Source organism: Polyergus mexicanus, unplaced genomic scaffold (assembly GCF_030449975.1).
Source record: "Polyergus mexicanus isolate NDT 795.1 unplaced genomic scaffold, iyPolMexi1.0 SCAF_20, whole genome shotgun sequence".
Classification (NCBI taxonomy): domain Eukaryota; kingdom Metazoa; phylum Arthropoda; class Insecta; order Hymenoptera; family Formicidae; genus Polyergus; species Polyergus mexicanus.
In genome coordinates this window covers 3,934,868-3,958,828 of record NW_027223340.1, presented here as the reverse complement: position 1 = coordinate 3,958,828, position 23,961 = coordinate 3,934,868, and positions in this window count along the sequence as shown.

Here is a 23,961-nt window from a genome sequence, read left to right as displayed (position 1 = left end):
AGGAACAGTTCCCATAGACGACACAATTTAGGATCTGTCTGAATTTTTATTCAACTACCATATTGCATAAAAGTTAATTTGCATTCACATTTCATATGCTTTGCTTTATGAATATCGAAGCAGACTGATAAGGATGTATATTTTTTATGTTGAATAAAAAATGACTCGTAGTACCAGCATTTTGTGTCGATATAACATCGTCGGTTATTTGGCTTTAAGAGTGTAGAGAAAATTTGATAAGAAAATTTGTCTTACATAATATCCCTCACGAATAAAAAATAAGTCTAAATACTTGCTTCTGTCGATATAGGGAGCAGATAATCGGTTATTTGCATTAGTTTCAATCATTATCTCTACAATGGCAAGCGAACAATGGAAGAACGATATCGTATATGCGATGACCTCTTTCAAATTGGTTAGTAGCCTATTGGCATATGGCCACTTCAAGCTTATAACATTTATTCGCTATTGCGTTTTGCCTTAGGCACTTGTGCTTAATTGCATTATATCCAGGGTAAGTAGCTTTGGAAACTCGAAGATATCATTGATACAATCGCGATCATTCCAAGATAATAAAGAATATTTTCTACATTGATATTGCAACGTTCTAAAGTACATTCTATAACAAATATAAAACTATAAGAATATAAAGATTTAACATTTTCCATTCTTGATAACGTATATGATGTAATGCTTTTATCAACTGTAATAACACTTTAGATGAGTTATTAATCAATATGATTATAAGTCGTTGAAAAATTCTAAGAATAAGAAAAATTTGTTTTTTAAGTTTTATGATATATGCGTGTTTTTTCTTGTTATGTGAAAAATGATATGATTTTTTTTCGAGAAATATTATAGAAAGCATGCATTATACATTACTTATTTTATGATTCCATCATAACAATATGTGAAACAAAATAATTAATTCCTTAGGTTATAGGGTAAATATTGACAAAAGAGGATCCAGCTCCAATGACCTTGACCTTGACATATGTTGTCAAGGACATCACCCTGAGTAACTCTCAAAAGGTTTTAGCCGTCGTTCGTTGTTCATTAAAAAGTTGTTAATAAGAAAAGTTTACTAAATAAAACATAATTTTTCTGGGACTATGTACATTTAATAGAGCGTATCTTAACAGAATCATTTATTCATGTGTAATAAATCGAACGCATAGGCAAGGGGAGAGGCTCCGCCCTTCCTCTGCACCCCCTCCCTGAAAAAAACTAATCTAACCCAATCCATGTTCAAAAGATCCACGCATATACTTTACAAAGGTGAAGCAGCTGATTACTGATATCCAACAAGCGACACGGGAAAGCACGCCCCCACCCAAAAGAAAAATCCTAGCCATGTCACAATTTATCCCGTTGAAATTAAAGAATTAGTCCTCGCTAAAAGAAGAGCTCGTAGGAAATGGCAACAAACTAGATACCCTGGAGATAAAACTATAGCCAACAGATTAAGTAATAAGCTTAAGAAACTGATTCGCGAAATGAAGAACATTAGTCCATAAATGAATTTCTCAGTAAACTAACAGCAGACAAAGATACGGACTACTCGCTACGAAAGGCTACCAGAAACCTCAAAAGACCAAAAATTCAAGCTCCACCTTTGAAGCAATTTGACGGACAATGGGCGCGTAGTGCAAGCCAGAAAGCCATCCTTTTCGCCAATCACCTAGAAAATGTCTTCAAGCCTTTTTCACGACAAACGGCCGATGAAAATATAACCATAGCATCAAAAATAGACGAGACGGTTATACCAATGGTCACCCTCAAGGAAATAATAAACACGATTAAATGTAATCTAAGCATGAAAAAAGCCCTAGGGCATGACCGTATCATTGGACAAATACTGAAAGAACTACCTGAAATAGCTTTCCTCAAATTACAATACATCATAAACGCATGTCTCAAGCTGAGATTCGTACCCCAGCAGTGGAAGATCGCAGAAGTAATAGTTATACCCAAACCAGGAAAACCGCCAACGGAGGTGACATCATATCGATCGATCTCTCTATTGCCCATCATGTCTAAGGTATTTGAAAAATTATTATTCAAAAGAATCATGCCGATCATTCAAGAGAAGAAATTAATACCATCGCACCAATTTGGTTTTCGCATTAAACACTTGACCATTGACCAGGTTCATCGAATTACCAATGTAATTGAAAAAACCCTTGAAGAAAAGAAAATTTATGCAACAATATTTTTAGATGTTGCTCAAACATTCGATAAAGTATGGCACAAAGGGTTAGAATATAAGTTGCACCGGGATCTACCGCGGCAGTATTACGAAATACTTAAATCATATATAACCAATAGGAATTTTAGAGTCCGATGTGATAATGAATACTCTGATTTTAAAATGATATCAGCTGGTGTATCACAGGGAAGTATCATTGGCCCTATTCTCTATCTACTGTATACATCTGATATCCCACAAGGCACAAATGTAATGACAACATTTGTGATACAGCCATCCTCGCGGTTGGCGAAAATATTAACGCTGCAATTAGAAAAGTGCAAAGATCGCTCGACAAAGTCAATAACTGGACGAAACAATGGCTTATCAAACTTAATGAGGCTAAATCCACGCATATTAACTTTACTAATAAGAAAGTAGTCCCCTTGCCAATAACAATCAATTCTCTATCAATACCGTACAAAAAAAACGGCGAAATATCTAGGTATGACCTTGGACATAAAATTAAAATGGAAAGAGCATGTTAAAATAAAGAAAGCGGAACTTAACCACAAATACAGACAAATGTATTGGCTATTAGGACAAAACTCTGAGTTGTCTACATATAATAAACTAATGATATATAAACAAATCCTAAAACCGGTTTGGATGTACGGCATCCAACTCTGGGGCTGTATAAAGAAATCTAATATTAACATTATCCAATCATACCAGAACAAAGTACTTCGTGGGATAGTCAATGCTCCGTGGTACATTCGAAATGACAACCTACACAGGGATCTTCGCATTAGTTCAGTGAGAGAGGAAGCAAGAAGATCTGCCGTATCAACGAATTCAGGAATATGAAGATCAGGAGATGATTGTCAATGATGCACATCGTAATATGTGTAGACTTAAGCGGATAAAACCATATGATCTGTTACAACAAATGGAAACAAGTCAACACTAGAGACTATAACTAAATCTTTAAAATGATTGAAGACAAGGAAGCCATTGCTTAATGGTTATCCTATACATGCGACATTACATGTTAAAGAAAGTCTTTTGTCAATCCATAACCAGATTGGTCCAGACACTATCCAAATTAAAAAAAAATATATACTTTACAAAGCAAAACGAGGTCCACCCCACAATTGTTGTATAGATAAGAAAGTGTATGCGTGGATGCAGTGGGTTTGCCCCCCCCCCCCCCTACGGGGGGCTCCACTTCCGAAAGATGTAACCTAACCCAAACCTATTTCTGATTTAAAACTAAAATTTGGTTTGGATTAGGTTATATCTTCCGAAAATGAAGCCCTCCCGTAGAGGGGGGGGGGGGGTGGAACCCACTGTGCCCACATATATACTTTACAAAGCGAAGCAAAGTCCACTCCACAATTGTGTGAATGGGAAAGTATATACGTGGACGCAGTGGGTTCTGCTCCTCCTCCCGCCCCCAACTTTCACGTACACACATTGATGTGAGAAGGTCGCAGAAATATTGCTTTGTGTTTACATTTGAATATTTTTCCTCAATGTTTATATTATTTCATGTTCATTTCTTATTATTTGTGCTTGTGAATTCTTATGATGACACAGTCTTGTTCGATTCTTCGAAATATAAGATTCATATTTCGTGTATAGTATATTTCATTAATAATACAATGCATTTACACGAATTTCTGCATTTAACATATAATTATGATGCTCTAATACAGTATCTCATTAATAAACAAGTTATTCATGGTAATATTCAATGTGCAAAATGTGGAAATATTATAACTTATGCAAATGTATTTAAAAACTTTACCATGCATTGTACTAATAAGTATTATAAGATTATATCTGGACGAAAAAGACAACGGATAACATGCAACTTTAAAATAAGCATGTTGAATAACACTTGGTTTGCTAAAGCTTATTTAGATATGATAAAAATTTGTCGGTTTATTGGATATTTTTTAATAATTAAACCACCACGACAATTTCTTATATGTAATGAATTGGAAATATGTGATAAAACTATTGTTGTGTTACAGCCAGAAAAAGCTATACACGAATTAATAGATATATATTATTTTATACAATGAGGCATTGCTCAACTGTAACGCGAATACAGATGTAACGTTCCGCTTTCGCGAGACGGATGAGGACAGCTCGATCGGGATCCGGGGCTCGAGAAAGGGATATCGAGATACGAATGCACAGTTATGTAATTGTAACCAAAAATTTATTGTGTTAGAGCGTGTTTGTGAGATACAATGAGTGGGTGAGCGTACGAGCTATTTATGGGTGCGTATATGCATAGGATGTGTTCGAGATCGCCGAAATATACGCTACGCTGGGGCGTGTGTGAGCGTGTAAGTCTGTATGATACAATGGGTGCGTGTATGTATGTATGCGTGGTTAATACAAGTGCGGGCGTTACTGCATACAATGCAGCGCAGTTAATCTCCGGCCGTTTCGAGATTCGAGTTATCGATTATATATCGCACGGCGCGGATTCGCGTGGTGCCGCTAGCTACCGGGTCGTGGATCATATGGGCGGTAATTTCGGTAGTCCCGGTGGGCGGTCCCTTGTCGCGTAGGGATGATGCTATCGATTCCTGTGCGTCGATCGGTATCGCGGTAGGGATGCGGGTCGTTCCTCGACGTGGGACTTAGCGCTCCGTACTAATAGCGAGTTCGGCGTGTCGATGGCGGTCGGTCGGGAATCTCGCGAGGCGCGCGGATATTACTAGCGTCGGTTTAACGGAGTCGCGATGAGGATTCGCTTGGGCTCAGGAGCGTGGCGGCTGACGAGAACACCCGTCCGTGGTGGAGAACTCCTCTCCACGTGAATGCTGCCGGTACACGCAGGTGGTCAGGAATCTGCGAGGTGCCGAAACACTCGGCGGGGTCGAATACGCCCGATCCCGTTTTGCCTCTAACGATAATTTGGAAGGATTGCTCGTTCGAGATGCCGCAAACTCTCGGCGGAGGCTGGGTACACCCAACCCCGTTTTCACTCTCGTAGAAGCTTTGTGTGAATCTAGAATATTCTCCACGTGTCTTACTGACTCTGGCGGATCGGAAGGTCTGGTCCCGATAGACGAAAACGCGCCCTATTTATACGGTTTTTCCGACGCGCGCGTCTGCGTAATTCGCCTATTGTCTTAACAGTGTTTTTGTCATAGAGCCGGCGCGCGCGACTCGGGTGTTTTCGGTATCGGTCGGTCGGTACCCGAGTACGACATTAGAAAAAACACTGCACAACATTCGGTCATCACGGACCACAGGCTCAATAACCATGAGTTCGCATGGGATGAGGTGGAGGTGTTAGATGAAGAACGCATATATGGCAAGCGCTTGATGTCAGAGATGATATTCATTACGAGACAAACTAACAGTCTTAATTTACAAAGCGATACGGAGAATCTACATCACGCATACCTCACGCTGGTGAAGAATTTACTAAAAATTTGAATTGTTTTGATGGACACCTTTCCAATATTATACTCCACCCAATTCATTTATTTTATTTCACACCACTTTGTAACGATGCATCCCTCCACCGTTACCCGGCCGTCGATCCGCCGGAAGTCCGCCGCCCGACAAACACCGGTCGGGCACAATGCGGAGGCGCCGAGCGCCCATTTTTAAAGATTTATAAAACGTTCCGATTTGTAAACCGCCGTTAAAGACGTGTGTTTACCCGGAACCGTCGCCGCGCTCGGGTAACCGTACCGACCGTTCCCGAAACTACCCGAGTCGCGCGCGGCGGTTCGCCGTTAAATAATATGCCTTAAAACAATCAGGCATATTACGCACGCGCACCCGCCGGAAAAGCGGTATAAATAGGGCACGGTTTACATCTCAGGACCAGATCTTCTGCAACCGCCAGAGTCTGTAAGACGCCTGGAAATCCGATACGATCCTATAACCGCTCAAGGAGAAAGAAAACGGGGTTGGGAGTACCCAGCCTCCGCCGAGAGTTTGCGGCATCTCCACGAGCGATCCTTCCGATATATTGCGAAAAGAGGAAAACGGGGTTGGGCGTACCCAGCCTCCGTCGAGAGTTCTCGACACCTCACCCGCATCCGTCCACCTGCGTGCAACGGCAATTATCCAGCGGTAGGGAGTTCCCTGCCGTTGACAGGTGTTCCCGTCGGCCGTTGCACTCCTGCATTCTACGGGAAAATCATCCCCGACGGAACAATACCGCGATATCCGCGAACTTGTAGTAATTCCGCGACCGCCATTACCGCGATCGGAATCACCATTAATACGGCGCGCTAGGTCCCGCTCAAAGGGGAGGATCTAACCGGCCGCGACATCGATCGACGCAATCAGATCGATACCGACGCGTTTAAGGACCGCCCACCGACCCGACCGAAATTACCGCCCGGTAGCTAGCGGCTCCTGCCGAAATCCAGATCCGCGCAAAGTAATCGATATATTTGCGAATCCGCCGAAATCGCATTCCGCACCGTGCATCCGTGAATCCGTGCATATAATTCGGACGCACAGCGACCGACGCGACCGCCGCTAGACCATTCCGACATTCACACATACGCGAGGGCGTTTGGCTGCATACACACGATCACACCCACATACTTGCGATATACATTGTAAATCCCACGCAGATATTACACGTTCGCACACGCACTCGCTCGCTTATCACTCACTCACATACAAGCGCATACACACCGACACACACAATAATTACACACACACACTCACTCTGTATACACACATATATTTAAACGCAATAAATTATATTTTACCTAACGCATCTATCGTTCGTCTCTCGATACCCTTTCACGAGCCCCGGATCCCGACCGAGTTATCCACGACCGCCTCGCGAAAGCGGTTTATCACATTGGCGCCCGAACAGGGACCGTTTTTTTTTGTTACCTGACCGTATCGAGACACGAACCCTCCGTAAGCGAGACGACAAGAGTGCAACGCGAAAATGAAAGGGTGGATATACAACCTACCCAAGGCGCAATTGATCGAGGTAGCCATCAGCCGGGAGGTGGATACATCCGGAACCCTCGACGACATCCGACGGCGGATGTCCGCGTACGTCGAGGCGCACCCCGAAGAATTTGGGACGCACGGCGACGAGCCCACCACTGCGACGGGCATACCCGCGCGCATCCTCACGCCGACCGACCACACGATCCCCGCGCCCCTCGCCACCTCCGAAGTACTGTGCCAGATGCGAAAGTGGGGTTGTCATTTCGATGGGCGCGACCCGTTCGATTTCTTAGAAAGGCTCGAGGAACTCACGACCGGGCACCGATACCCCGAAGCCGCGATGCTACTCGGACTCTCCGAGCTACTCAGGGGAGACGCCCTCCGGTGGTACCGCAACCACCGCCACCGCTGGCAAACCTGGGGGGATTTTGACCGCGCATTCCGGGCACAATTCTTACCCCGCCGGTACCAGGCCGTCCTTCGCCGCGAAGCCGCCGACCGCCGCCAACAAGCCGGTGAACCGTTCAAACGGTACGTAGCCGACCTCCTCACGCTCATGCGCCGGGCCGGCGGATTTACACCAGAGGAGGAATACGAACGGGTGTACCAAAATATGCGCCCGGAGCTCAAGCGGTTCGTTATCTACGACGAAACCGGAGAGGTCGGGGACCTACAGGCACGCGCCACTGAGCTCGAGGAGATTGACGCCGAATGCGCAACCGAAGCCCGCCGCCACCGCCAAGGGACGACGATTCCGACCGTCGCCGCCACCTACAACCGCGACGAATGTTGCTGGCGATGCAAGCAGCGGGGCCACACGCGGTTCAACTGTCAACGCCCACCGCGAAAGTTCTGCTCGCGGTGTGGCAAGGACGGGATACTGACGCGTCAATGCCACCCGCCGTCGGGAAACGCCGAGCGGGCCGGGGCCACGACGGCCGGCACCCCGAGCCCTGTATAAAATACACGCCACGGCCGCACCTACCGGTATACATTAATCAAGACCGGTACGACGCCCTGCTCGATTCCGGGTCCGAAGTCTCATTTATCAACGCCCGGACAGCTAACCGCGCAAGCCGATGGGGACACAAGGTCGCCTCCCGCGAAGGGGAAGTACAACTCGCCGACGGCGAAATTACTAACACCGTGGGCACCATCAAACTGCCCATCCAGATCACCGGCCAGACCTACTGGCATACATTTACGATCCTGCCGACGCTCGACAGCCCGGTATTAATCGGCGTAGATCTTTGGTCGCGTACCGGCATCAGCCTCACACCACCGCGATGCATGCCCAGCACGACCACCCCGCCGCTACACGGGACCACAGGAGGTCTAGCCCGACAAACCGAAAGCGAGGAACAGGCGCTAAAAAGTTTCCTCGAACGCGAACTAGGAAAATTCGCGAATATCCAGGGACCGACCGACCGCGTACACCACGAAATACGACTACGGGATACCACGCCAATTAAACAACGGTACCGTCCGCGAAACCCGGCGATGCAAGCCGTTATAGACCGAGAGGTGGCCGAAATGGAGGCCGCCGGCGTCATCGAGCCATCCAAGAGCGCCTGGAGCTCGCCCGTGGTACTAGTCAAAAAGAAAGACGGAAAGTACCGGTTTTGTATAGACTTCCGCAAGGTAAACGACGCCACGGAGAAGGATGCGTATCCGTTGCCACAAGTGACCGCGACACTAGACAAGCTCCGGGGCGCACGATACTTGTCAACGCTCGACCTCAAAAACGGGTATTGGCAAGTACCACTCAAAACAGCCAGCCGACCGATCACCGCTTTTACGATACCCGGAAGAGGGCTGTATCAGTTTACGGTCATGCCGTTTGGGTTACATTCCGCACCGGCCACGTTCCAACGACTTCTGGACACAATCATCGGCCCAGCCCTCGAACCAAACGTATTCGTCTACTTAGACGACATAATCGTAATTAGCGAAACCTTTGAAAGACACCTGCAGTTACTCAGCGAGGTGTTCCGCCGACTACGCGGGGCGAATCTGCGCCTCAACCCGGAGAAGTGTAGATTTTGCGTTGACCAATTGAAATATCTCGGGCACGTGGTTGACCGCGAAGGGATACGGACGGATCCCGAAAAAGTCAGCGCCGTTGCTAACTGGCCCGAGCCGAAAACCGTTAAACAAGTTCGACAGTTCCTGGGGATGGCGTCCTGGTACCGCTGGTATCGTTTATCGCGAATTTCTCGACCGTTGCCGCGCCGCTCACTCAACTCACTAAGAAACGCGCCCGGTGGACGTGGGGCAAGGACAAGGAGGAAGCGTTCCGTACCCTGAAGCGGACGCTCATTTCCGCACCGGTGCTCGCCTGCCCAGATTTTACGCGACGTTTCGTGTTGCAGACCGACGCCAGCACCAGCGGCCTTGGGGCCGTATTAACACAGTACTTCGAGGAGGGGGAGCGCGTAATCGCATATGCGAGCCAAACATTAAATAGCGCCGAACGAAATTATAGCGCTACCGAACTGGAATGCCTCGCGGTCGTATGGGGCATCCGACGCATGAAGGGCTACCTCGAAGGGTACCCCTTCACCGTATTGACCGACCATCAGTCATTAAAATGGCTGCAGCGCCTGGACGCTCCCACCGGGCGCCTCGCCCGGTGGTTATTCGAGCTCCAACAGTACGACCTCGAAGTAAAATACCGCAAGGGCACGCTCAACCGCGTAGCCGACGCCCTGTCACGACAGCCCGAACTTTGCGCCGCAACCGCCCGCCGATGCCGGTGGTACCGACGGATATTCGCAGAAGTCGAACGTGAGCCGGCCAGCCGACCAGACTACCGGATCACCGAGGGGAAGCTGTTCCGCCATATTCTGCACACCTTGGACTTCAAGGAAACCGCGGCGGAAGACCAATGGAAGGAGTGCGTACCCGAGGAACAACGACACACGGTGCTACAGAATGGGCACGACGCACCAACAGCCGGACACCTGGGTATAGCCAAGACCATTGCGCGCATCGCCGAACATTACTATTGGCCAGGGATGTTCCGAGCCATTGCCGGATATGTGCGGACCTGCGAAACCTGCCAAAAACACAAAGTGGCCCAGCAACAACCGGCCGGAAAGCTCCACGCAACCGACGTTCAGCGGCCCTGGGAGCAGGTCACCACCGATCTCGTGGGGCCACTGCCGCGCTCACGACAAGGCCACACGTGGCTCTACGTGATGCAAGACCGGTTTTCAAAGTGGGTGGAGCTAACGCCGCTCCGCCAAGCCACCGCCAGAGCCGTCACAAAGGCCATCACCGAGAGGGTGATACTCCGACACGGCCGGCCAGAATCCATCCTGTCGGATAATGGTACACAGTTTACCTCGAGAGAGTTTGCCGAACGACTACGCGCATTTAACATCCGGCATAAGACCGCACCAGCCTATGCACCGCACTGCAACCCGGTGGAAAGGACCAACTGGACGATCAAGACGATGATTAGCGAATTCGTCGACAAAGATCACCGAGACTGGGACGAACACCTGCCCGCATTCCAGTTCGCCTTTAATACCGCCGTCCACGACGCCACCGGATATACACCGGCCTACATAAATCACGGGCGAGAGCTCGTACCACCGTACCGTATCGCACCGGCCACCGAGAGAACCTCGCCAGATACCACGCGAGAACGGCTGGACGACGCGTATAAGGTCGTCCGGATCCGACTGGCGAGAGCTTTCCAACAACAGGAGAAGCATTATAATCTCCGACGCCGAGAATGGAGACCGCACATCGGCGAATGGGTGTGGAAGAAGGACCACCCGCTGTCGAAAAAAGCCGACAGTTTTAACGCGAAACTCGCGCCAAAATACATCGGGCCGCTCGAAGTTCGCCGAATCATCTCGCCAGTAATCGTCGATCTGAGGAGCAAGCGGGGGAGATGGTATAGACATGTACACATACAGGACCTCAAAGTCGCAAAAACAAAAACAGACGGCGACAACAACAACTCAGAAGACGAAGACGACAATACCCCCACTACCGCCGGGGAGGAATAAACCGCCGAGATCCAGGAAAGAAAGGATCAGAAGGCCAAGATGTGCGACGCAGAAAGCATCTTAGCCGCGATTAATGAGCTCCTGGGAGAACCAGGGCTCTCAGCTACACCGCCGCCGCCGAACACCAGCCGGATCGGCGACGGAATACCGCCGACGACCGACCGTCAACCGACCGGCCCAGCCGACCGACCATCCGGCCGACCACCGAAGGTCGGAACGCTGATCCAGCGCTCCGACCGCGTGAATCAGCTAAAGATGCACCAGCTGATGCAGGCTCCACCACCGCTGCCTGCCCGCTCGCGGAGACCAGCGAGCACTCCGTCCCGCAAACGACCGCGGGACTCCAAGGAGACCGGGACCGGCGAAGACCAGCCGCGCCTCCTGATACCGACGGGGCCGCTACCGCCACCTCCGATCCGGGTCCAAGTGGAACCCGGCATCACGTTTGACGTGCCCCATTTTGCCGTGCACGTGGCACGGAAGTATAAAATACGATCACCGCAGGGGCACTGGGTGATGCGGTTTTCAAAGGACGGACAACTCCGATACCGCCGCCGCTTGAACTAGAACCAGCGAGCGCAAACCCGCCGACCACCGCGGAACCGAAACCGTTTTTATGCCTCTAATTTCAGGCATACTAGACCGGAGGGGTGATGTAACGATGCATCCCTCCACCGTTACCCGGCCGTCGATCCACCGGAAGTCCGCCGCCCGACAAACACCGGTCGGGCATAATGCGGAGGCGCCGAGCGCCCATTTTTAAAGATTTATAAAACGTTCCGATTTGTAAACCGCCGTTAAAGACGCGTGTTTACCCGGAACCGTCGCCGCGCTCGGGTAACCGTACCGACCGTTCCCGACACTACCCGAGTCGCGCGCGGCGGTTCGCCGTTAAATAATATGCCTTAAAACAATCAGGCATATTACGCACGCGCACCCGCCGGAAAAGCGGTATAAATAGGGCACGGTTTACATCTCAGGACCAGATCTTCCGCAACCGCCAGAGTCTGTAAGACGCCTGGAAATCCGATACGATCCTATAACCGCTCAAGGAGAAAGAAAACGGGGTTGGGAGTACCCAGCCTCCGCCGAGAGTTTGCGGCATCTCCACGAGCGATCCTTCCGATATATTGCGAAAAGAGGAAAACGGGGTTGGGCGTACCCAGCCTCCGTCGAGAGTTCTCGACACCTCACCCGCATCCGTCCACCTGCGTGCAATGGCAATTATCCAGCGGTAGGGAGTTCCCTGCCGTTGACGGGTGTTCCCGTCGGCCGTTGCACTCCTGCATTCTACGGGAAAATCATCCCCGACGGAACAATACCGCGATATCCGCGAACTTGTAGTAATTCCGCGACCGCCATTACTGCAATCGGAATCACCATTAATACGGCGCGCTAGGTCCCGCTCAAAGGGGAGGATCTAACCGGCCGCGACATCGATCGACGCAATCAGATCGATACCGACGCGTTTAAGGACCGCCCACCGACCCGACCGAAATTACCGCCCGGTAGCTAGCGGCTCCTGCCGAAATCCAGATCCGCGCAAAGTAATCGATATATTTGCGAATCCGCCGAAATCGCATTCCGCACCGTGCATCCGTGAATCCGTGCATATAATTCGGACGCACAGCGACCGACGCGACCGCCGCTAGACCATTCCGACATTCACACATACGCGAGGGCGTTTGGCTGCATACACACGATCACACCCACATACTTGCGATATACATTGTAAATCCCACGCAGATATTACACGTTCGCACACGCACTCGCTCGCTTATCACTCACTCACATACAAGCGCATACACACCGACACACACAATAATTACACACACACACTCACTCTGTATACACACATATATTTAAACGCAATAAATTATATTTTACCTAACGCATCTATCGTTCGTCTCTCGATACCCTTTCACGAGCCCCGGATCCCGACCGAGTTATCCACGACCGCCTCGCGAAAGCGGTTTATCACAACTTAATTAATTTAAATATCTCAAGTCTACATTAATTCATTTATTTCGCTCCATACGACCTTAACTTATTTATTTAAAACATAATTCTAAATTATTTTATTTATTTTACCTCATATGACTCAACTTAATTTATTTAAAAACATAACTCTAAATTTGATTTTTATTTCATACGACTTCAACTATTTAATTACAAACATAATTCTAAACTAATTTATTTATTTTACGTCACTCGACTTAAATTAATTTATTTGATCAGAACTCTAATTAAGTTGTGCGTGGTTTTAATTGTTTGTTAAAATACTCTCGTTTACATAATTAGGCATAACGGTACAACAATTTAAGATATCCGTCAGATAGGTTTGAATTTTAATAAATATTAGTCGACCTACAAACAAACACACAACAAATACGGTCAACAATACCACGCGAAACTAATACAGACAATGTAAATCATCGATGTCAAAAAACAGTTGCGTCTTGAATTTCGTGGCCCGCGGTGATTTGTACGACCAATGGCAGCACGGTTACGAACAACATAAACCTTTTGAAATAAGTCATACACGGCAGGGACCGTAAAAAAGACTAAATTAAGTGAGTCGACAGGATTGCTTGGCGCCAGCGACATACGCATACCACGTACGTTTTAAAATTATTTGCATTTTTAATTGTAAGAATTGATCCATGTATAACATATTGTTAATCATGATTGTAATAGATGCTGAAGAAGGTCCAAACCCTCGGACTAAAACGTACAATAAACGTTTCAAACAAACTATTGTATAATCGCGCAATGATTACGGCGCTAAGCTCTCAATAAGCCCTTCCTATATCCGATATCTGTTTGTGTCGCATAAATATTTTGAATATAAATCTATAATATTGCTCATATGTTATCTCTTTTGATTTTATCATAGTATATATATATATATATATATATATGTATGTATGTATGTATGTATGTATGTATGTATGTATGTATGTATGTATGTATGTATGTATGTATGTATGTATGTATGTATGTATTAGATGTACATCTTTGCTTCCGCCGTTTTTTTCCGAAATTCGAGGCTTTATTGTAAAAAACTGGTTATAGATTTTGAAATTGCTTGTTGAGTCACTCCCAATCGTGCCAATTCTTTTTGACTTTGACTCGAGTCTTCATTAAGTAATGCCTCCAATTCTGCATCTTCGAAAACCTTCTCTCTTCCACCGCTATGCCGGTCTTCGACGTGAAAATCACCGTTCTTGAAGCGTTGAAACCACTCACGACACGTTCTTTCACTAATAGCGGCTTCACCATAAGTATTTGAGAGCATTCGATGAGCCTCAGCCGCAGATTTCTTCATATTGAAGCAGAAAATTAAAACCTCCCGCAAATGACGAGAATTTGGCTCGTAAACTGACATTTTCAATCGAGAATAACTTTATGATGCAGACACAAATCGACTAATGTTTCTGTGGGGTTATGTTGACAGATGCCCAAGTTTATTGCATGACGTCTATGATCTATTTATTTCGACCACTACTTACCGTTAAAGCCATCTATAGGAAAACGGCGGAAGCAAAGTTGTACACCTAATATGTATAGGTATATAAATATGAAACCGGAATTTGCCAATAGATGGCCCTAGCTGTCAATGTAGTTACCGTCAAACCGCGTCATTGGCACCATTTTCTTGTTTTGACATCTGATAAAGATTTTCAACTCACAACAATACAAGTTTCATACAACATCATAGTTTTTAATAGCGTTGAACATGTCGAATTTTGTGCCTGGAAACTACGATTTGCGGACAGCATTGATTTTCTGTTACCATTTGAAGACAACTGCTGCAGAATCGCATCGAATGCTTGTCGAAGCTTACGGTGAGCATGCTCTTGGTAAATCACAGTGCTTTGAGTGGTTTAAAAAATTCAAAAGTGGCGATTTTGACGTGAGAAACGAAGAATGTGGAAGACCACCGAAAAAGTTTGAAGACAGCGAATTGCAAACATTGTTGGATGAGGATGACGCTCAAACGCAACAACTCGCGAATCAATTAAACGTGACACAAGAAGCCGTCTCCATACGTTTAAAAGCCATGAGAAAGATCCAGAAGATGGGAAACTGGGTTCCACATGAACTGAATGAAAGACAGCAAGAAAACCGAAAAACCACTTGCGAAATGCTGCTCGCCAGGTACAAAAGAAAGTCATTTCTCCACCGAATTGTGACCTGCGATGAAAAGTGGATATATTTTGAGAATCCTAAGCGTAAAAGATCATGGGTAACTCCAGGCAAACCATCGACTTCGACTGCAAGGCCAAATCGCTATGGACGGAAGACAATGCTCTGTGTTTGGTGGGATCAGAAGGGTGTGATCTATTATGAGCTGCTAAAACCTGCGAAACCGTTAATACTGAACGCTACCGACAACAAATGATCGATTTGAATCAAGCTATGCCTGAAAAACGACCAGAATATCAAAAAAGGCAACACAAAGTAATTTTGCTTCATGATAATGCACCATCACACACAGCAAAACCGGTCAAGGAAACGATTGAGGCGTTTAGTTGGGAAATATTGGGTGATTGCATAAGTTCGTGCCCGATTTAAATATAAACTTCAATAGATTATATTTTAGAGATGACACTTTCATTAATCAATTATATAGTCTCCATTCTTTTCTACAATGGTTTTCCAATGATCTATAAGCATGTCGATTCCATTTTTGAAGAAAGAACTTGGTTTTTCTTGAAAAAAGTTTGTAAGGTGGTTTTCGACAGCTTCCTCGGAATTGAGATTCTTGCTATTTAAACTATTCTGCAAAGACCGGAACAGATAAAAATCTGAAGGCGCAATATCTGGAGAGTATGGCGGGTGCTGCAGAATTTCCCATTGCAACTCCTGCAGTTTTCGCAGCGTCTATTGAGCGACGTGTGGCCTAGCATTGTCGTGGTGGAAGATGACGCCTTTTCGATTGGCCAAAATCGGACGTTTTTCTCGAATAGCTGCAGCGAGTCTAGTTAGTTGCTCATAGTACTTGTCCGCCGTGATTGTTTCGCCGCATCGGAGCAGCTCAAAGTAAATAATTCCCTTGCGATCCCACCAAACACACAGCAACATCGGATGCAAGCCAACCTTTGCTACGGGTTCTGCTCCTTCAGCTGCTGTTTTCCATGTCCTCTTTCGCTGTACGTTTTTGTAGAGAATCCACTTTTCATCGCCTGTTACCATTCGATCTAAAAAAGGCTCTTTTTTATTACGCTCGAGAAGAGAAAGAGCCACAGTCATGCGGTTTAGCTTATTCCTTTCAGTCAGGAGATGCGGCACCCACGTATCAAGCTTGGAAATGTATCCAAGCTTTTTTAAATGACGAAAAGCGGTTGAATTATCGATGTTCAGCCTCTCAGCAACATCTTCAGTTGTAATCCTTGGGTTTCTTTCCACTAAGGCATGCACAATGTCATCATCAATGCCAGAAGGCCGTCCAGAGCGGGGTTGATCCTCCATGTTGAAATCACCATTTCGAAATCTGCCAAACCACTTTTTGACTGTTCGGAAAGCAGGAGCGCGGTCCAAATAAACGCTTTGAATATTTTTTTGTGCAATCCCAACACTCACGCCTTTCCGAAATTCATATAGCATTACATGCCGCAAATGCACCTTTTCGTTCTCCATTTTTAATGATTTCTCTTATGCACAAATGGACTTATCTGAACAATATCTGACGCTAAATTGACATAAGACAACGTCATCTATTCGGTGTAAGCAACAATTACCACACGAAAACAATAGAACTCCGCCATGCAGTAACTTAATGCCATCTATAAAAATCGGGCACGAACTTATGCAATCATCCTTTCGCATGCGGCTTATTCACCAGATTTGGCTCCATCCGATTACTATCTATTTGCATTGATGGGACACGCACTTGCTGAGCAGCACTTCACTTCTTACGAAAATGTACGAAAATAGCTCGATGACTGGTTTGCCTCAAAGGAGCAACAGTTTTTTTGGCGTGGCATCCACAAATTGTCAGAGAGATGGGAAAAATGTATAGCTAGCAATGGGCAATACTTCGAATAAAATATTTTTTATCATTTTCATACAATAAACGTGTATTTTCTATACAAAAATTCCGGTTTCATATTTATATATCTATAAATACATATATATTGTTGCGTCCGCGGATCGGAATCGATATAACTCGAATCCGCGTGACGCAACTGACATTCGCGTACCGCAAGTAAATAATTAACACTCCTTTGAAAGAACGAAAGGAACTTTAATATAATAACACAGAACACTATTATACAAGGAACACAGAACAATAACGGTTATCGTAATCTCGAATACGTCCGCCCGGAATGGCATCCGTCGCTAGACTCTCAGATGGCCGATCTCTCTCTAGATGAACGCCGTTGTTTAACAACAACCCTTAGCAACGTTCTCCCGGAGACGGGTACAGCAGATTCAGGAATAACGGTCACAGACGACCCGCAGGGACGCAACAATATATACATACATATATATATATATAATCAATTATATATATATATATATATATGATACATATACCCAGCAAACATCGAATATATCTGCCATATAACATAGATGTAACATATGCACTTTAATTATGTACATGTTATATGTATAACAATCATATCTTGATTTGCTGGATTACAATTTATGCAGTACAGTTCGAGAAAATTGAACTGAATATATTATATTATTTTAAAACATATTATATATAGATATAAATATATTATACATATAATTTTGAATATGATGATAAATCTTTATCATCGATAATATATCAGTATAATTGATATGATTGAGGACTAATGAGTAATATATAAACTTCTTCACTATAAAAGTGAATGTTTATATATTCTTATGACATAAGTATGCACATATTAAAAGTTATATTTATATAAATATTAATATAAATATTTATAAATGCAAATACATAAATACTCTGTCCGCAAAACATTGCAACAAAATTTTATGATTGTTACAATATTTTGGATATTTATAATATACAAAGGGCTCCTTCATCGGCAATTTTCGTGAGAACGCAACCAAAATATTTTATTTTGTCGTAACCCGACCAATTTCTTAATATATTAAAGGATAAAACAATAAAGTGAAACAGAAAAGTGTAAGAAAGAGCTGAGTAAAGCAAAGCAGTAAAATTAGAAAAGAGATCAAGGAAAGATAATTAAGAAAGAGTAAAACAATAAAAGAATATTAATAAAATAAAAATAAGATACGTGTCTAAAGAGAAGGAAGTCACGGTCAAGTTCTCGGAAGCTGAGTAAGCAGCTGACGAGACAGACTGACAAGCGGAGCACGAGACATGCTCCGGTCAGGGACACCACAATCAACGACCTAATTAATCAAGATATATAATAAGCGCGAGATGCACCGATGCGGGCTACTCGCTGGCTACTCGCTCGCTCAGTTATAATATCGAAGTGCCGTACGTATCGCGCCCGATTATTATAATCGCGAATAAGTGAAAGTGTATTAAATCTTGCAAAATATACTAAATTATACCTATCGTCCGGGAGTGTCTTATTTCGAGCGTGGATCCTAATCCTTTGGGCGTACAAATCCCGAAAAACCTCTTCCTTAGCGGCTAGAGGCACAACAATTTATTATTTCCATATCTGCGATTATAATTTGCAAACAAGATTGAAGCATCTTTTTTCTGGCCAACATTGTTACGAGTATCAGGATAGATTTTTTTAATCATAATTTCTTATCACTTTAAAAAAAGCAGCAGTTTATTGCTTCTTATAATATTACGAAACCGTTTCCTCATACTCGAATATGTAAAGATCTTTATATCCTTGGAATATTTTTTCTCATAAGGATTGCCTCCTAATAACGAAGATGTATATATTTTCTCTCTTTAGCTACCAATTTGTATATACACAGTCTGATAGACTATTATATACGCGAAATTTGGTGCCATTAAAAAAAGAAAAAATACATCGCCAGTGTTTAAGATTGAGCGTCTCCAACGGGAGCGCTCGAAAATTGGCGCGTTAGCGGCCATCTCGCGCGGCGCACGGCTCGCCGCGAATCAAATCACGCGTTAACAGCGGCGAAATCGCGCCAGGCCCGTGGCATTGCTGGTGCCGTGCAAAGCGGGCCACGCGGCGGTCATCCGAGAGAGTCGAAATCACAAACAAGTGCGAATAACAAGTTCTAATTTTCCGAATAATCGAAAACAACCACCGGCTCGATCTTGCGCGAAAAACACATAGAACATTCTAGAAGCAGCAAAAGAACGGTTGTATATAAGCTCTCTCGGGGAACCGCCGCGGGCACTCGATCGTGAATTATATCCGTGACAGTGTGTTATTATATCGTCTAAACTGTTGTGATAGAAAAGTCGCTTGCTTTTCCAGTTCGTACTTTTGCATACGAAACGCGAAGTTTTCAATAGAAAAAAAAGAGATTCTCGTCGCTCGCGATTAATCTCTCGCAATCAAACACGACGTTTATTCCGTCGCTCGCGGAATCGCGCCGTTCATACCGTCCCTCGCGGTATTCAAAATCTCGCAGGGCTTCGCACGCCCACTAATATCTCGAACAACGATCGTATCGTCAAGATTGAGACTCATACGTACAATCTATACGCCAACACAATGCTTGGATATAGCGACGAGATACGGATACCGATACAACATCAAGATTTGTACACGTTACCATGTGAAAGTTTTCTATACGTCGAAGGAAAGTTGATGGTGCGTAAAGTAGCTGAAGAGGGAAGAGTAGTACTGGAAAACAATTGTGTCGCGTTCATGTTTGATGAACTTCGATATGAACTCGACGGTGTGGAGATTGACCGCAACAGAAACGTTGAAATAACTTCCACGATTAAAAACTATATCTCTCTAACAACCGAGAAAGGTAAAATCTTGGGGAATGCTGCGTGGAATATATCGCATAATGCTGTTAAATCTTACTTCAATTTTTGCGTGCCGCTAAATATACTATTAGGTTTTTGCAAAGATTATAAGCGAATTGTGATCAACGCTTGTCACGAATTAATTCTGATACGTTTGCGCAACGACAACAATTGCATATTTGGAAATGCTTCGGCTGAAGCTGATATCGAATTATTCAAGATACAATGGCGTATGCCACATGTAATATTGAGCAAGGTCAATAAACTATCCTTGCTGCGCGCGTTGGAAAGCGGGCGATACTTGAATATCAGTTTTCGCTCTTGGGATCTATACGAATTTCCTCAATTGCATAATACGACCAAGCATTCGTGGACCGTGAAAGCCGCCTCTCAGCTGGAGAAGCCGCGATACGTGATCTTTGCGCTGAAGACTGGCAGAAAGAATGCTGTGTCAAAAGATATTACTACATTCGACGACTGCAAATTGATCAACGTTAAACTATCTAAACTCGGAATTTTATCCCTACGATGATTTGAATTTAGATTTCGATAAAAATAGATTCGCCCTCTTGTTCGATATGTACTCTCGTTTTCGCAAATCTTATTACGGATGTGATAATGATGATGTGCTATTAAACATTTCAAAGTTTTTACATTGCGGTCCTCTCGCGGTTATCGATTGCTCGCGACAAAACGAGTCTGTCAAAAATTCCACCGTGGACGTGAGATTAGAGTTTAAGTGCAAGAAGGATATACCGACAAATACTACCGTCTATTGTCTCATCTTGCACGATAGCGTTGTCGAATACTGCCCATTGACCAACGTAGTTGGTCCTAAAATTACCTAAATTAGCAAATATCTCCTCCAATGTCAAAATATATAAAGAGTGGGATTTTGACGATCAGCAACAGTCGTACATCGTTCTTGCAATCGTACGGTAATATTATCAGCATGATCGCGCGAACGTTTGTGGATCTGCAGGGATTCATCATCGGACGAAACTTTATCGTGAAGGAAGTAACGATATTGAGAAATGGATATGTTCCCTCTCATTACTTTTTTGCAAGTCCCGTACCATGGTGAGCGCTTACAAAATCTGAGAGATATCAAGCTTCATGGCTAATCGGACATCACCATGGACTTCAATGGGAGGATGGAAAAGTTTCATACAGCTTCGCTAGGCGTTTGATTACGAGAGCTGTGATGGGCGCGACGGAAGAGGAAGATGGAGCACCTCCTATCGTGTACGTTAAAGGATGCGAAAAACGAGAATGGCTGGTCGATATACTTGACGATGATGCGAGAAACGACGTTATTATTGAGACCTTGGATGCGGACTATGAAGATATCACTTCGTTAAATAAGCTAGATGTTACTAATACTATGCGCTGTGAAAAACATTTAAAAAATTGTGCTTTACAAAATGTATTTAAAATATTCAATTGGTGGACGAATCATCATAAAGATTCATCCAAACATTATTTAGAATAAATTACTGTTAAAATATATTTTATTCTCTTTTATTCCTTTCTTTTCCTCTTTCTTATCCCAGTACGTGTGTATTAAATTTCAGTACGTGACGTTGGATAGCGGCGTCAGCTAGTTAATTAAAATATAGATGTTACATTCCAGTACATGACATTAATATTTGAATGGTGTATAAATAATTGTTTTGTCGTTTAATTGTCGTTCGTTAGCCGTTCAATAGTCGTTCAATAGCTGTTCGATAGCCGTTCAATAATTGTTCGATAGTCGTTCAAAGCCGTTCGATAGTCGTTCAAAGCCGTTCAAAAGCCGTTCAATAGCTGTTCGATAGCCGTTCAAAGCTGTTCAATATCCGTTCGATAGTCGTTCAAAGCTGTTCAATAGCCGTTCGATAGTCGTTCAAAGCTGTTCGATAGCCATTCAATAGCCATTCATAGCCATTCGATTGCCGTTCGATAGTGGTTTACATATTATAATAATATATTATTCATATTTAAAACACTTTAGATATTTGCTCGTGGAAACATGCTAACTTTTGTTTTCTTATCAAGAGCTGAGAGTAAGCGTTCTTCGTAACTGATACATCCTCTACTCTCAAATGTTTAATCGAGACAATGTTTGCCCTGTCGTGGCTGTCATAACGTTTCGAGCAGTGAGTGACGAAAAGTTTAAGTGGTAAAGTGAAAATATTCAAAATGCCGTCACTAATAGACTTGATATTGCAACGAGGGCGGGTGAATGCGTCATGGTAGGCTCACGATCTGGTGATGGGCCTGTTGAGAGCCCTATTGAATCTAGTAGTATACCAGAGAGTAAGTAGCATTTTTTATATTATGTTACATTTACTATGTATAGTATACAATATTATAATATATTATAATTTTGATTTATAGTACAATAATACGAGCGACGTAGAAATCCCCGGATTTTTAAATTTCGAACATCGACGAGATGTCCGAATGGTGCGACGGAACGCACGAGACGAATTGGACGAATTATGGGGAGATACTGTGGAGGCTCGAGAGTACGATTCAGTCAATTGGTCTTGGATGTACTGGGATATTTTCGATCTACGAAAATTATTCGGGCTCGAATCCTATGAGGAAGACACTGTGGAAGAACCGTGGGACAAGCCTCCGAGCAAGATGTCGAAGGCTTGATTGTGAGTATCTTTTTAAGATTCGTAATATATTAAATATTAAAAATTAAATTAGTGTACTAATAAGATTTCTTTTCTGTTTCAGATGGAGCACCATCATATTATATTTTGTTATATTATTATTATTATTTTTATTATTTTATTATTATTTTTATTATTTTTTATTATTTTTTATTATTTTTAAACACACACACACACATACATGGATTTATATTAAATATATATTGAATAAATATTATTTTATTAAATAAATATGTCGATTATTTCTGCGCCTCCTCCCAAGTGCATGCGGATGCTATCCCTCTCCCCCACGTGCATGCGAACGTCATCCTTTCCCTACTCATGCGCTATCTTTCTCCTACGTGCATGCCACGCCCTATCTCTCTCGCACCGCCTTGCGAACGCCGTATCATCCAAGTGCATGCGGACGCTATCTCTCTCCCAAGTGCATGCGGATGCTATCCCTCTTCCACACATTGCGAACGCCTCGCGCCATCCTTTTCCCACGTGCATGCAAAGGCTATCCTTGTCTTACGCTCATATGGACGCCTCGCGCTATCCTTCTCCCACGCCCATCGAATATCATTAGCGCTATCCTTCTCTTACACATTGCGGACGCCTCGCGCTATCTCTCTCACACTTACTCGCGGCATCGTACCTTCGCGTTCCCTCTTTCTCGCGGACCTTCCGCCTATCGGTTTCGCGCGGTCCCCCTCCCCTCCTCTCCGCGGATCTCTCGCTTACCGGTTAGGACACGTTTCCTCTCCCCCCTCACCGCGGACTCCTCGCCCAACGGTTTCGCCGCGGCCCCCCCCCCCCGCGTGACGTCATAACCCTCCCCCCCCGTGGCGTCATACCCCCCGCGGCAGTTTCCCCTCGCCACTCCCCCCTCCCCCTCAGAGGACCTGAGTAAGCAGTGGTATCAACGCAGAGTACTTATGTTACCAAACATTTGCATATTTATATAAGCTTGCCTATATTTATAGAAAATAAACTTTTTTTAAAGCATAAATTTAGAAATTTAATTTTTGTCGTAAAATATTTATGAATAATGGTTTTATATATCGAATTAATTTTAATTAATATAAAAATAATTTTTTTATTCGGTTAGAGAATATTCATTTATAAAAATGCGTATTTGTTTTTATTATTCCGCGATATTTGTAGCATGCATGTATGTAAGTATGTATGTATGTATATATCGGGGAATAAGTCAACTGTACCATGCACACACACATGCAGGCAGGCACACGCGAT